Genomic DNA, 15,075 nt, shown 5'->3' on the forward strand with positions numbered 1-15,075 from the left:
TGTGCTTTGTCCCCACGACACTGTGGTGCCCCCGAAAGTCTCCCCGTTAGCGTCCAGCTCCTGGACATGTGTGCTGCTGTCAGAAGCGAGATGAGCTTGTGGCTAGATTCCAGCTCATGTCGCCATGTTTTTTTGGGTTTAACATTTAATTCATCTTTACTGCACGCCCCCGCCCCCGCCCTGCCAATTCCCAAAGGAAGACCCAGCTGCCAGTTCCCTCTCTTTTCTAATACCTCCCTGGACCCTACCATCTGCTTTGGATCAGGATAGAAGCTGCCATGTTTGTCTCTGCCAAAACAAGGCCTACGTCTTTTTTAACCTAACTAGCACTCAGATGCCAAACCTTCAGATCAAGGGCAAGCCAGGCCTTTGGGACAACCAGAGATGTGAGGAAAGGAGAATTCAGCATTGTTGAGTTGGAAGGACAAATCTTCAGTGCCAGGGTGGTCACTGTGGTTTGTCCGCAGAAGGAGGAAAATGGAAACAACTTAGCTGGCTGTCAGCAGAAACTGTCAGCTAAATTGTGGTCTCTTAATAAAGCGGTGTACCAAGCTGCCATTGACGAAATGCCACAGATTTGTATTCATTGACCTAAAATGGTGACCACCACATATTGTCAAGAGGAAAAAGCAGGTTAGAAGAGAGACTGTGTTGTCTCATTCCACATTTGAACAGGTTAGAGGTCTGTGCTTGTGAGCACAGGGGCCTCGAATAAATTTCCGAAGGTTCCACAGCCAAATGTTAACAGTTGTCAGCCTGGAAGGTGGGATTCAGGTGGCTTTATATTTGCATTCTCTTGATAAAAATTCAGTGGTGCTCACTCTTCTTAGGATGAAGCTTTCCAGTTCTCACCCGACCTGTTCACAAAGCCTTGTGCTGCCCAGCTCCTCTCCTCCAACAGGCTTTGTCCCTTCCTGTCTCAGGACCTTTGCACAGACGCTGTTTGGCGGGAATCTGTTTTTGTGACGTGCACTCCACCCGCTTGCTGCCTCTGCTTCCTTCGCCAGGTTTCCCTTCCCTTTGGTAGAGGTCCTGTCCCGCCCTGACGCCCCCAGGCCAGGCTGCCTCTCCCTCCACCACGAAGTACCTGTTGCCCTGCTCTTCTGCCAGGATATCAATTCCAGGAAGGCGGAGAGGGTGTCCGTCGCACTCCTGTCTGCTGTGTGTCCCTCGCAGCAGTTGCTCAGAGCTTTGCTGAGTGAACGACGCAAAACCCTTCTGTACTGTGTGCATTTCTGTAACAAGCATTTATTCTTCATTTGGGAAAAAATAACAAATGAAAATATTTTTTTCTGACACTGCATAATCATCGCAAGTGTGAAATACTTCAGAGAATGTTAAATGACCTCTGTTGTATCACTTTGGGGATCTGAACACTAAAACAGTTCTCATTTGGGGGGGGAAAAGGAAAGATGTGAAGGTAAGACATTTCCATATCTTTCTTTCTTGAAAGGTGTGATATGGTGGAATGTGGCCTCTGGAATTGTACTACCTAAAATCAATACTTGTCCAGTCTTGACAAGCTGTGTGCATTTGGACAAGTGGCTGTACCTCTCTGAGTCTTGGTTCACAGCTATTAAAGGCAGAAAGTAGACATGGCTGTCTAGGGATGTTGTGAAAATGAAATAAGATAATGGATGTAAAGTGCTTACTATGGAAATTCAGCAGTGAATGTTCATCCAGACACCCCCCGCCCCTTGGCTAACGCAGAGCCCAGAGTTGACTGTTTTTGGAAGCTCCAGAAAAATAGGAATGTGGTCTGTTTTGCTCTCTGCCAAAATCCCAGTCCTAGGATGGAACCTGACACATATTATGTTTGTTATTATTATACACATATCATTAATCAAGAAATAAATATTTTTTGAATAAATAAGTTCATGAGCTGCATGAGCCACTAGTCAGCATTACTCAGTTTTCCTGGGCTGCAGAGGTGGTAAATAGCACTATTGCTGCTTTTTCTGAGCTTATTTTGGACATAGCAGTTTTTAGAGGTCAAAGACTAAAAGTGGAACGTGAACTTTGGGACTTGAGGTCAGTGGTAAGTTGTAAATAGCCCCTGATCGGTGGCCTCAGATATTCCTTGTGGTCCCTTGAGCTAGTGTCTCGCTTGTCAGATGTTTGGTGTTCCTGAGGGCTGTTTCCCAGTTGTTCGAGGCCAAGGGACAGACCTTTGCAGCCACATCGTGGCCAGCTCTCTGGAAGTTAATCCGATCACATTGGCTTCTGGCAAACCTCTGAGATGTTCCTTGCCTCATCCTCTCATCCTGATGAGTTAGATTCAAAATCTTTATTGTAAGTTTTCCTCCTTACTTTCCTCTCTTTTGCTTCTCTTTGAGCATCTAGAGGTCATTCCAGAGGGAGTCTATATACAGAGGAATGTTCAGTGGTAAATGGGAAAAATGGGCACATAAGTGAAGGGCTCCAACCAGAATGTTGAATATACACTCAGTGGCCAGCATCCTGTTTGTCTTTTTTATTTATAACTTTTGGCCACACCGCAAGGCGTATGGGATCTTAGTTCCCCAACAACCAGGGCTTGAAGCCATGCCCTCTTCATTGGAAGCTTGAGTCTTAGACACTGGACTGCCAGGGAAGCCCTCCATTTGTCTCTTAAAGTCACAGTTGGCCCTAAGTTTGTCCTGTTCATGCAGAGAAGTTCATTATCCTCTTCTTTGCTTTCTAGGCAAAGATAAAGTCATATCTCTTAAATTTTCTGCTTTGTGCCCAGGGGAGCTTGGGTTCTGCAGTATGCTGTATTAAATCATTATGTAATTAAGAATGTGTCCATTGCATTGGTGATACCACCCAACCATCTCATCTATGGACATGAACTTGGGCAAACTCTGAGAGATGGTGAGGAACAGGGAAACCTGGCGTGCTGCAGTCTGTGGGGTCTCGAAGAGTCAGACACGACTCAACAACAACAACTAAAAAAATGTGTGTATGTACACAGTGAACATTTGTTGAGGCTGTACCTAGTGACGTAAGGCACTGTTGTATTCGCTTTGTCTTCGTTAACTCGGCTCATCCCCATAACACCTCTAGGAACTCGATCAGTTTTCCAGTGAAGAAACAGACACAGAGAGGGTGACTAACTTCCCTGAGGTCATGCAGCCAGGGGCCGAGTCAGGATGTGCACCCAGACACAGATTCTGGAGCCTGCACCAAACCACTGTGCTCTGCTGCCTCTTAAATAAGCCTGGGCTTTGTGGCAGCCTGGGTCACGCAGCAGAGTTTTGTGCTGTACGACTTCCCAGAGCCTTTAATATGCTGATGTACGCTGTGAGTCTTCAAAAGCTGGGAGGAGAAGGCATATTTTCTCAGATTCGCTTGACCATAGGCTTTGTGTCCAACGTTCCTGTTAACGTCTTCAGGAACTCATGTGACATAAAAACACTTCATAGGGAAGCCTGTGAGTTAGGCTGGGGCATTGTGAGTGTTTCATTAGGCATTCGTCTTTAAGTAAACTACTGCCTTCAAGTGGTTTGTCCCTGGAATTGAACTAAAACTCAAATGTTACTATAAAGGCGAGCATAATTTTGACTCTATATCTAATTCCTTTTGTTTAGTGAATGCACTGGGTTTGCTTTCCTGGTCTTGAAAAGGGGCTGGGTCTGGAACTCATTGGTGCCCCGCAGGTATTTACAAGCCTCAGTGCTGGCAGCACCCTTGAACTCCTCCTGGTTTGTTTTCAGGAAACAGTTGTGATTGGGTCTCAGCTGGTCTGGTGAGCACACGCCCCAGCCTACCTGGGCCTCTTGACCATCACGTGAAGATGGATGTGCCAGGCCTGCCAAGGCTGCCGCTGCCAGGGCAGCGATGCCCAGCTCTGGCTTGTGCTTTGGGGAGAGTCCACATACCTTGAAAGTAGTACACCCTGACCCCCACCTGGCTGGTAAGGGGTGCGCATGATGACTTACACCCACACCCAAACCAACCCTTGAAATCCTGATTTCAGTGGGCTTATTCGTGTCCGACTCTCAGTGACCCCATGGACCGGAGCTTGCCAGGCTCATCTGTCCATAGGATTCTCCAGGCAAGAATACGGGCATGGGTTGCCATTTCCTCCAGGGGATCTTCACGACCCAGGGAATCTTCACGACCCAGGGATCGGTTGGACTGGCCTCCCCTGCGTCTCCTGTATTGATAGGCAGGTTCTTTACCACTCTGCCACCAGGGAAGCCCCCTAATTTCAGTAAGTCCAGCAAATAGTTGGTTTGCATGTGAAGCATTTGGGTAGACATTGGCTGAGTGCTGCTGAGGATCAAACTGTTTTGATTCCTGGCCACAAGGCAGTGGTCCTCAATTTCTGTTACATCTGAATCCATTGTGGGGCTTGTGAACACCCAGACTGCTGGGCCAGGCCCAGAGGTGCTGATTTAGGAGGCCTGGGATGGGGCCTCGGAATGTGCATTTTTAACAGGCTGCCAGGTGCTGCTGCTGCTGTCAGCCCAGAGACCACACTTGGAGGATCACCGATAAGAGGAGTCTCTTGGCCGAAGCCCCGGGTTTATTTTTATTTTAATTAGCTTCATTAAATTTATTTTTTCCTTTTATTTGAGTCCCTGGTTTAAACTCCCAGCTCTGCCATTAAAAAAAATATTGGGAAGAAACTCAGTTGTCATAAAATGAACATTTTTAAAATTCAGTGGCATTTAGTATATTTACATTAGTTTACAATCACTGCGTCTATCTGGTTTCAACACATTTCCACCATCCCAAAGTAAATCTTGTGCTGATTAAGAAATTTCCTCCTATTTCCTTCCTCCCTGCAGCCCCAGGCAACTACGTATTTGAGCTCTGTCTTTATGGGTTCATCTCTTCTGAGTATTTCATATGAATGGAACTGTACTACACGTGATCTTTTCTGTCTGGCTTCTTTCAGTTAGCATGATGTTTTTGAGGTTCACTCATGCTGTAGCATGGAGAAGGCAATGGCACCCCACTCCAGTACTCTTGCCTGGAAAATCCCATGGACGGAGGAGCCTGGTAGGCTGCAGTCCATGAGGTTGCTAAGAGTCAGAAACGACTGAGCGACTTCACTTTCACTTTTCACTTTCATGTAGTAGAGAAGGAAATGGCAACCCACTCCAATATTCTTGCCTGGAGAATCCCAGGGATGGGGGAGCCTGGTGGGCTGCTGTCTATGGGGTCGCACGGAGTCGGACACGACTGAAGCGACTTAGCAGCAGCAGCATGTTGTAGCGTGTATTGGTACTTCATTCCTTTCCAGGGCTGAATAATGTTCCATCGTGTGGACATAATACTGTGTGTTCATCTGTTGATGACTGCCATTTTCGAGTTGTGTGTCATTGAGCAAGTCACTCCACCTCTCTGAGCCTCAGCTTTTTTATCCGGTCACAGTTACGGCAGTTCCCACTCTGCTGAGTTGTTGTGAAGATGAGTGAGAGGGAACTCACATCAGTTGCCTGGCACAATCTTAGGCCCATCAAGTCTCAGCAAAGGGAAGCTGTTAACCAGTACTGTTTGTCTGAATTTGCTACTTCTCATCCTGTGACAGGAATTCGGGTGCTGCTAGCTAATTTGGAAGCTCATCCCAAGAAACAGCTTCGGGGCAGTTGAGAAGAGAGACAGGGCAGGGAAAGCGTCTGTCTAGTTGTCTCATCAAGCCAGCAACCACTGCAGGCACCTGGAGTTTAATCCTGCTGGAATTTCTGAGAAATGGTGCAGAACATACTCCCCAGCGCGATCCTACCACGGGGCAAGGAGGCGGGGATATTTATGCGCCGGCTCCTGAGGGCCGTCTGGGAATTCTCTAGCATCTTGGGCCGGAGGAATCTGTGGTGCTCAGAGAGAGCACCAGCTGGAGACGCAGGCACTGGCCGTTGGAGGTCTTGACCTCTGTGTGCGGAAGTGGCCAGGAGGATGTGGGCTGGTACTGGCAGCATCCTTTCTCCTCTTTACCTGGAAGGTTCTGTTTCTATGCCGGCACTTGGTGCTTCTTTCTGCACCTTCCTTATTATTCAAGCCCTTTGAGGGTTGCTCTGTCAGACAGTGCTGTTAGAAGGTGCACATTGCGCATCCACCGGGATTTCTCATAGAGCCTAGTGCATAGCTTGCTCAGCAGAGACTCTCACAAGTAACCCCACTTCACAGCCAGTCAGCTGATGCTGTTCATGCCTCAGGAGAGTGTTCCAAGTGAGGTCCTTGGCTTGCCCACTGGGCATTTCTCAGCTAACGGAGCCGAGTCTCAGTGAGTGAGTCCCTCCACCCCAGACCCACTCTCTGTCTGAGGTTGCTCCCAAACCTGTTTATGTTTATTATATTGTAATTTGGAATAAACTAATTCAATTAAATGGATTAACTAATAAATGAATTAAATTGAATTTTATATAATCCAAGTAGATAAAAGTGCAAACATTGTCATTTCTATGACAACTAAGATGAATGCTTTGGAAAAATAATTTTCTAGAAAAATGCTATTGAATTAGATATGGACAAGAAAACTAAAATATTGAGAAAGTCTGTTAAAATGTAGTAGTAACTTGCATTCAGATGACTTTCTCCGTTTTGGCCAACACTGTTGACTGAATAACTCAACGTCTGTTTCCACCTTCTTTCTTCCTGGTCTGCCTGTTTCATAGATGTAGGAAAGCTGAGAACATAAATTCCAAGCTTTCTTTGAAACTGGGTATGTCTGTGATTCATTTGCGACTGAAGAATAGGTGAAAGTGTCCTGAGGTGGGGGTGATTCTGAGAAGTTAGGCTCTTCTGATATAAGGACTAAATGTGTTAGGGCCTGTTGTTTCATCTTCTTCCTACCTTGAATGGAGATGCGATATCTGGAAGTGCAGCAACCATTTTGCGATAATGAGGCTATATTAGTCAACACCTAAAGTTAGCAGAGTGGAAAGAGAGAAGTGTGGAACCACAGCATCAATGCCAAAATGCCTGCTTTCAATCTTTTTGATATATTAATTAATTATCTGCATACTTAAGCCATTGTTAGTTGCACATCAAAGCATTTCTAAAACGGATATAGCCTCTTCAAAGAACTTGAAATCAAAGCTTACTGAATGGGTACGGTTCATGCAGGAAAGTTGGTCTACAACTCTAGGCAGGAAATGTATCCTCAGAAGTACTGAGCATTCATCAAAACATTGGCTAATGGTGAGACATATGTACATTTTAAGTTAAAATATTACATACGTAACCTCAGTCTAGAAGAAAACATTGGTCAAGCCCACAAGGGGGAACATTCTACAGGACACCTGACCAGAACTCATCAAGACTGTTACAGTCTTGCAAATAAGGAAAGACCGGGGAACTCTCACAGACCAGGGGAGACTGGGGAGGCGTGGCAGCTAGAATGCGCCGTGGAGCCGAGAGAGGATTCTGGAACAGAAAGAGAGCGCTAATGAAGAGGACAGGTGAAGTCCAAGTCAAGTCTGGGGTTGAGTTACTGCTAATGGATCACTATCAGCTTAGTTTTGACAAATGTCTCATGATAATAGAAGATGCTTGTTATGGGGAAGTTGGATGAGTGCTGTATGGGATTCTTCGTTCTACTGTTGAAACATTTTCCCCTGTAAATCTAAACCATTCCAAAATAAAAAGTTCACTTAAAATGCTATGTATGCCCTATTTACTGTTCTATGATAGCCTCCCTTGAACAGTCTTGATGAATGAAGTACCAGCTTTTCAGAGTGAGCTGTGAGGGGTTCTGCTGCACTTGGGGGAATGCACTCATGTCCCCACCTGGTGACATGGACTAGGGGACTTGCCCTTCCCAGTCTGCATCCCACAGCCTCCCTGCTGTGGGGCTGCCCTGTTGATTTTTTAAAGAACTTATTGATGTATTAATGTAATATTTAAATTTGTACTACTTTACATGACTTATTTTCACTATTTAACTTGTACTATAGTTATTAATACCAATCTAACTTTATTGTGAGTTTTGATATTTTTGCTGTGTCATTCTGGGGGAGCAGATAAACAGTGTGGTCAGATTTGATGTCTGCTGACATGCAGTGGTGGGTTTAGGGACACGTGGAGGGCTCAGGGCATCACTGTCCCCTCAACCTGGGAATAGTGCCCTGTCCTTTGGCTGGGATACTCAGCGATGGACGTCTGCCTGGAGCAGGTGACGTCTGTCCACCGTCTGCGCAGAGGCCCACATGGCAGTGCACCCAAGGTCAGCAGAGTCCACGTTTAGAGACAGGCCTTCCTGATGTCGTTTGAGCCACTGCGGTGTAACCATGTTCAAATCCCCGGACTTTCCCATTTAGCAAGCCAGATGGAGTTGAGTTTCTATCTCTGGCACTTGGATCTGCAGTTTTGTTTACGCAGTAGCTGTCCCTGTTCCTCTTATTAACAGTTCTGTCCTTGTGGTCCTTAGCGTGGAGCCATCCACTGCCCTGTCTTATCCAGTTTTCCTCACTCCATTGGACTAGCATCCTTGCTCTGCTCCTTCCTAGCTGAGCATGTAAAACCAGGGTGAACTCTTTACCTTCTCACAGCCTCATGTCATTGTTTGTAAAATGGGAATAAAAACTCTCCCTAAAGGCTTATTGGGAGAATGAAATATTGTAGCAGTTGTAAGGCATTCACAAGGTCAGATGACCACTCTCATACAGACAGCTGCTGCTTTTATATTCAAACTCCAGAAAGTGGCGTCTCACTTGTCAGTTCAGTTCAATTCAGTCCCTCATTTGTGTCCGACTCTCTGCGACCCCCTGGACTACCAGCACACCAGGTCTCCCCATCCATCACCAACTCCCGGAATTAACTCAAACTCATGTCCACTGATCGGTGATGCCATCCAGCCATCTCATCCTCTGTCGTTCCCTTCTCCTCCTGCCCCCAATCCCTCCCAGCATCAGATTCTTTTCCAGTGAGTCAACTCTTCGCATGAGGTGGCCAAAGTACTGGAGTTTCAGCTTTAGCATCATTCCTTCCAAAGAAATCCCAGGGCTGATCTTCACAATGGACTGGTTGGATCTCCTTGCAGTCCAAGGGACTCTCAAGAGTGTTCTCCAATACCACAGTTCAAAAGCATCAGTTCTTTGGCACTCAGCCTTCTTCATAGTCCAACTCTCACATCCATACGTGACCACTGGAAAAACCGTAGCCTTGACTAGACGGACCTTTATAGGCAAAGTAACGTCTCTGTTTTTTGATGTGCTGTCTAGGTTGGTCATAACTTTTCTTCCAAGAAAAGTTCAGTTCAGTCACTCAGTTGTGTCTGACTCTTTGTGACCCCATGAACTGCAGCATGCCTGGCCTCCCTGTCCATTACCAACAGCTGGAGTCCCCCCAAACCCATGTCCATTGAGTTGGTGATGCCATCTAACCATCTCATCCTCTGTCATCCCCTTCTCCTCCTGCCCTCAATCTTTCCCAGAATCAGGGTCTTTTCCAGTGAGTCAGCTCTTCACATCAGGTGACAAAAGTATTGGAGTTTCAGCTTCAACATCAGTCCTTCCAAAGAACACCCAGGGCTGATCTCCTTCAGAATGGACTGGTTGGATCTCCTTGCAGTCCAAGGGACTCTCAAGTATCTTCTCCAACACCACAGTTCAAAAGCATCAATTCTTCAGCACTCAGCCTTCTTCACAGTCCAACTCTCACATCCATACATGACCACTGGAAAAACCATAGCCTTGACTAGACGGACCTTTGTTGGCAAAGTAATGTCTCCGCTTTTTAATATGCTGTCTAGGTTAGTCATAACTTTTCAAGCATGTTTTAATTTCGTGGCTGCAATCATCATCTGCAGTGATTTTGGAGCCCCCCAAAAAAGAAAATCAGCCACTTTTCCCACTGTTTCCCCATCTATTTGCCATGAAGTTATGGGACCAGATACATGATCTTAGTTTTCTGAATGTTGAGCTTTAAGCCAACTTTTTCACTCTCCTCTTTTCACTTTCATCAAGACTCTTTAGTTCTTCTTCACTTTCAGCCATAAGTGTGGTGTCATCTGCATAACTGAGGTTATTGATATTTCTCCTGGCAATCTTGATTCCAGCTTGTGCTTCTTCCAGCCCAGGGTTTCTCAGGATGTACTCTGTATATAAGTTAAATAAGCAGGGTAACAATATACAGCCTTGACGTACTCCTTTTCCTATTTGGAACCAGTCTGTTGTTCCATGTCCAGTTCTAACTGTTGCTTCCTGACCTGCGTATAGGTTTCTCAAGAGGCAGGTCAAGTGGTCTGGTATTCCCATCTCCTTCAGAATTTTCCACAGTTTGTTGTGATCCACACAGTCAAAGGCTTTGGTATAGTCAGTAAAGCAGAAATTGATCTTTTTCTGAAACTCTCTTGCTTTTTTGATGATCGAGCAGATGTTGGCAATTTGATCTCCGGTTCCTCTGCCTTTTCTAAAACCATGAACAGTATGAAAAGGAAAAATGATAGGATACTGAAAGGGGAACTCCCCAGGTTGGTAGGTGCCCAATATGCTACTGGAGATCAGTGGAGAAGTAGCTCCAGAAAGAATGAAGGGATGGAGCCAAAGCAAAAACAACAGCCAGTTGTGGATGTGACTGGTGATGGAAGAAAGGTCTGATGCTGTAAAGAGCAATATTGCATAGGAAGCTAGAATGTTAGGTCCATGAATCAAGGCAAATTGGAAGTGGTCAAACAGGAGATGGCAAGAGTAAATGTTGACATTTTAGGAATCAGTGAACTAAAATGGACTGGAATGGGTGAATTTAACTCAGATGGCCATTATATCTACTAGTGTGGACAAGAATCCCTTAGAAGAAATGGAGTAGCCCTCATAGTCAACAAAAGAGTATGAAATGCAATACTTGGATGCAATCTCAAAAATGACATAACGATCTCTGTTCGTTTCCAAGGCAAACCATTCAATATCACTGTGACCCTAGTCTGTGCCCTGACCAGTAATGCTAAAGAAGCTGAAGTTAAATAGTTCTATGAAGACCTAAAAGACCTTCTAGAACTAACACCCCCAAAAGATATCCTTTTCATTATAAGGGACTGGAATGCAAAAGTAGGAAGTCAAGAAACACCTGGGGTAACAGGCAAATTTGGCCATGGAGTACAGAATGAAGCAGGGCAAAGGCTAAAAGAATTTTACTAAGAGAATGCACTGGTCAAAGCAAATACCCTCTTCCAACAACACAAGAGAAAACGCTACACATGGACATCACCAGATGGTCAGCACTGAAATCAGATTGATTATATTCTTTGCAGCCAAAGGTGGAGAAGCTCTATACAGTCAGCAAAAACAAGACAGGGAGCTGACTGTGGCTCAGATGATGAACACCTTATTGCCAAATTCAGACTTAAATTGCAGAAAGTAGGGAAAACCACTAGACCATTCAGGTATGACCTAAATCAAATCCCTTATGAGTATACAGTGGAAGTGAGAAATAGATTTAAGGGACTAGATCTGATAGAGTGCCTGATGAACTATGGACAGAGGTTCAAACTTGTCAGAATGGAAATATAATTATTTTCATGATGTTATTGCAGAGTTATTTTACATATATATTTGGCCACGGCATGTGGGATCTTGGTCCCCTCGCCCCTGGATAGAACCCGCATCCTCTGCAGTGGAAGCATGCGTCTAAACCACTGCACCGCCAGGGAAGTCCTGAGAGTGATGATATTAATACAGAAAAAAATAATGTCTCTTGCCACTGCTTCTAGCACTAGCCCCCTCACCCCCCAAACTGTAGGTTTCCTCCTGCCTCTCTTCATGAAACTAAATCACACAGGAAGCCAAATTTAAGCCATTTCGAAATTGCAGACATGCAGAAATCTTTATGAGAAACATTTGACCTGCTTTGTTTTACTAATTAACAAAGATCCCTCCCCTGAATGATATGTTTCACCCGACAGCACATTTTTAATCAAGGCATAAATTGTAGCAAACCAAGGTTTCAAAGAAAACTATGAAAGGCCACCTCGCACCAGAAGGATGGGAGCATGTCACAGCAGTAACGCAGCGGGAACCTGCATGAAAGGAGCAGGGAGTTACTTCGTGAAGGGAATGAATGGTCCATGATGGAGCCATAACGTCCTGCCCTGCCTGGACGTGCAGCAGTTGGCCAGGGCCACAAGAAGATGGCTGGGGAAGTCCCCTGTAGAAGTTCAGGATGATGCCCGGTTCTCACCACGGGGCTGATGGCATCTGCTGGTGTCCAGAACAGTTAAAGGAGAAACAGTTTGGAGAAGGAAAAAAAAGATGTCAAGAAGCACATTTCCATGTGAGCAATAGGGTTGGGGCCACATAGCCTCATTCAGCATAGAGCAGTCGAAGGGCTGGGGTCCTCGGGAGAAAGTTCGCTGTCGTTCTCCAGAAAGTGAACGTGTTGAAGGGAGTCTGTGCTCTGCTGTGGGCACGGTCGAACTCCAGTGCCTGAGAGAGGCTTCTGACAGCCTGTGGGTGAACCTGACCATCCCCACAGAGGAGATGTCAGAAGCTGATCCAGGAACACGATTCCCCCGGGCCTTTAGAGCGAGAGACTATGTCTGGTTTCAGGACTGTTTGCTTTATCTTTGGACATTGCCATGTTTCATTTCCAACTTGAAAATGTTAGCCTTTGATTGTTCCTGTTTATGCAGCAGTGGAAAAATAATATTCTAGGGATCAAAGTGGTTCAGATCATGCATTAGAGGGAGAGCTGACTTTCTCTCAGGCTCCCTCATCCTCTTTCTCCTCTTTTCTCTCTTCCTTTCTAAGAGAAGTCTTCAGGAGAGCTCTTAAACCTAAATGACAGCTCAAACACTGTGGAGTAGATTAAAAAAAAACAAAAACTTAATACACCCAGGTAATTAAAATGCAGTTATTATAGAAATACTTAACCTCAAAAATAAACGTCTCTTGTGATCCTATTCCCCAAGGATAATGACTTAGCACGGTTTGGTCATTTATTTTTGATGTAAGAATGAATGTATCTGATTGCTTTAACAGACACGGCACCATTCATTCGTCTTCACTTTCCTCACTGTTGGTGGTTCTTTGTATACGTGGCTGCCTCCTGTCTTTGGACGCCCTCGTGACGTTTTGACAGTTTTTCACGCACTGACCTGCTTTTCTTGCTTAATAATCTCTCATGGAGATTCTTCCATATTGGGACTTACTGATGCCCTGCTGTCTTTGTTTAATGGCTGTGGCCGCATAGTGTCCTGTGGTACAGATAGATCACTGCTTTTTCATCTGTTCCTCACCGGTGGGCTGGAGCAGAATGTGCAAATTTGGAAACTCTCTCAATCTCTATACGTACATACAGATAGACAGTTGGGGTTTATAGCTTGTCTCTGTTGGGTGAAGGATGAGAGAAACGAGGTCGATGTGTGTGCATGCATGTTTACACATCCACGCAGCATCTTTATACCTGTGTGTGAGTTCAGAGGCGATGGAATCTGTTCATGTATGAATTACTTATATGTGGGTATGTATATTGCATGGACTGTGAGAAAGTTGTGCTGGTGAAGATGAAGCTCCTGTTCTTCCTAGAAAGCCTTGATAAATAAGGAAGAGACTCTAGGCTGCAGATTCGTGCTTTGAGCTCTGGGGGTGCTGGATCTGCAAAGAATAATGTCAGACCCCTGCTTGGAAGAGAGAGACAGAGTGGCCACAAGACTCACATGCTGAAGACCATTGCATAGTAACAAGAAGTTAATAAATCATGTTTCACTCAAAGCAACGTCCTGGGAACTTTGGGGGGTGTAGGAAGGTGGATGCTCAGAAAGACTGCTGGGTTATTCCAAAGTAGTTCTAAAGGCAAGTTGGATAAAGATAAAAAATAAAAAGTAGGCTGGAAATTTAAAGAATTTGAGTTGGTGCTCCTTTCCCTCTGAAGTGTGGGGTCAAGTGAGCAAGTGCTAGCACCTCCATGGAGAAGGCAATGGCACCCCACTCCAGTACTCTGGCCTGGAAAATTCCACGGACGGAGGAGCCTGGTAGGCTGCAGTCCATGGGGCCGTGAAGAGTTGGACACGACTGAGCGACTTCCCTTTCACTTTTCACTTTCATGCATTGGAGAGGGAAATGGCAACCCACTCCAGTGTTCTTGCCTGGAGAGTCCCAGGGACGGGGGAGCCTGGTGGGCTGCCGTCTGTGGGGCCGCACGGAGTCGGGCACGACTGAAGCGACTGAGCAGCAGCAGCAGCTCCGTGGTAACTTCTGTGCCCTTTGCCCATACAGACATTGCCAGTTGATGACAGCATCCTTCTCCCTTTGAATCCAGGGCAGCTTCAGAAGTTCTCTGTATCATTTCTGACATGCTTGCGTCCATCAGAGTTGGCCAGCAAGATGGAATCTCTTTGGCAACCCACGCCTGTAGGGATCCTGTCTCGTGAGGAGTGGGGTGTCTGGGCAGAGGGGCTTAGCATCACCCTTGTTGGGTTCAACTGATGTTTCCATACCTTGGTCACCCCAGCAAGAGAATAACAACAGAAAGCTCAGTATGGAAGCGCAAGACAAGCAGGAACTCTGGAGTTACCTAGAGGAAGAAGAACCTCTTGTTAATTTGGAAATTTAACTAATTTATCTGTGGCTTAATTTCCTCATCTGTCAAGAAAAAAGTAACGAACCCCTAAGACCACAAGAGCCCTTCGGAACTGGGTGGCATGGTATTTGAAACAGTGTAAATGCTAGATGAGCATTATTTTCTTCTTTATCATCCTCTAGCTTTTATTATTTCTTAGAAATTAGGTTATTTAGGCTGCTCTGCTCCCTCTGCCCCTTTGCAGCCATTTCGTCTGAAGGACAGAACCCTGGTGCCCTGACCATAGCCACTAGCTGAAGGGTGGGTCCTGACCCACGTGGGCCAGTCACAGTATCCATGCCTTGGCCCTGTGGTTAGGGAACAGGAGCCAAACAGCGGAGTCAAGGTTTCTGTCATTTGTAACCAAGGGAGTGCTGCCTGATAGAATGGCCAAGGTGCCAGGCTCTTGTTTTTAAAAAGACAGCTCCCTGGTTGAGCATAGTTGTTGAGGCAGGGCTGAACAGGGCTTTGGTCCTGACCCCACTGCCCCTGCCTGTGGCTTCTGCCTCCTTCCAAAAGCCACACGTGCGCCAGCGCAGGGCAGAAAAGAGTGGAGACACAGCCCTTCCAGAAGGTGCCTGAGTAAGGAAG

This window comes from Budorcas taxicolor, chromosome 1, assembly GCF_023091745.1.
Source record: "Budorcas taxicolor isolate Tak-1 chromosome 1, Takin1.1, whole genome shotgun sequence".
Lineage (NCBI taxonomy): Eukaryota > Metazoa > Chordata > Mammalia > Artiodactyla > Bovidae > Budorcas > Budorcas taxicolor.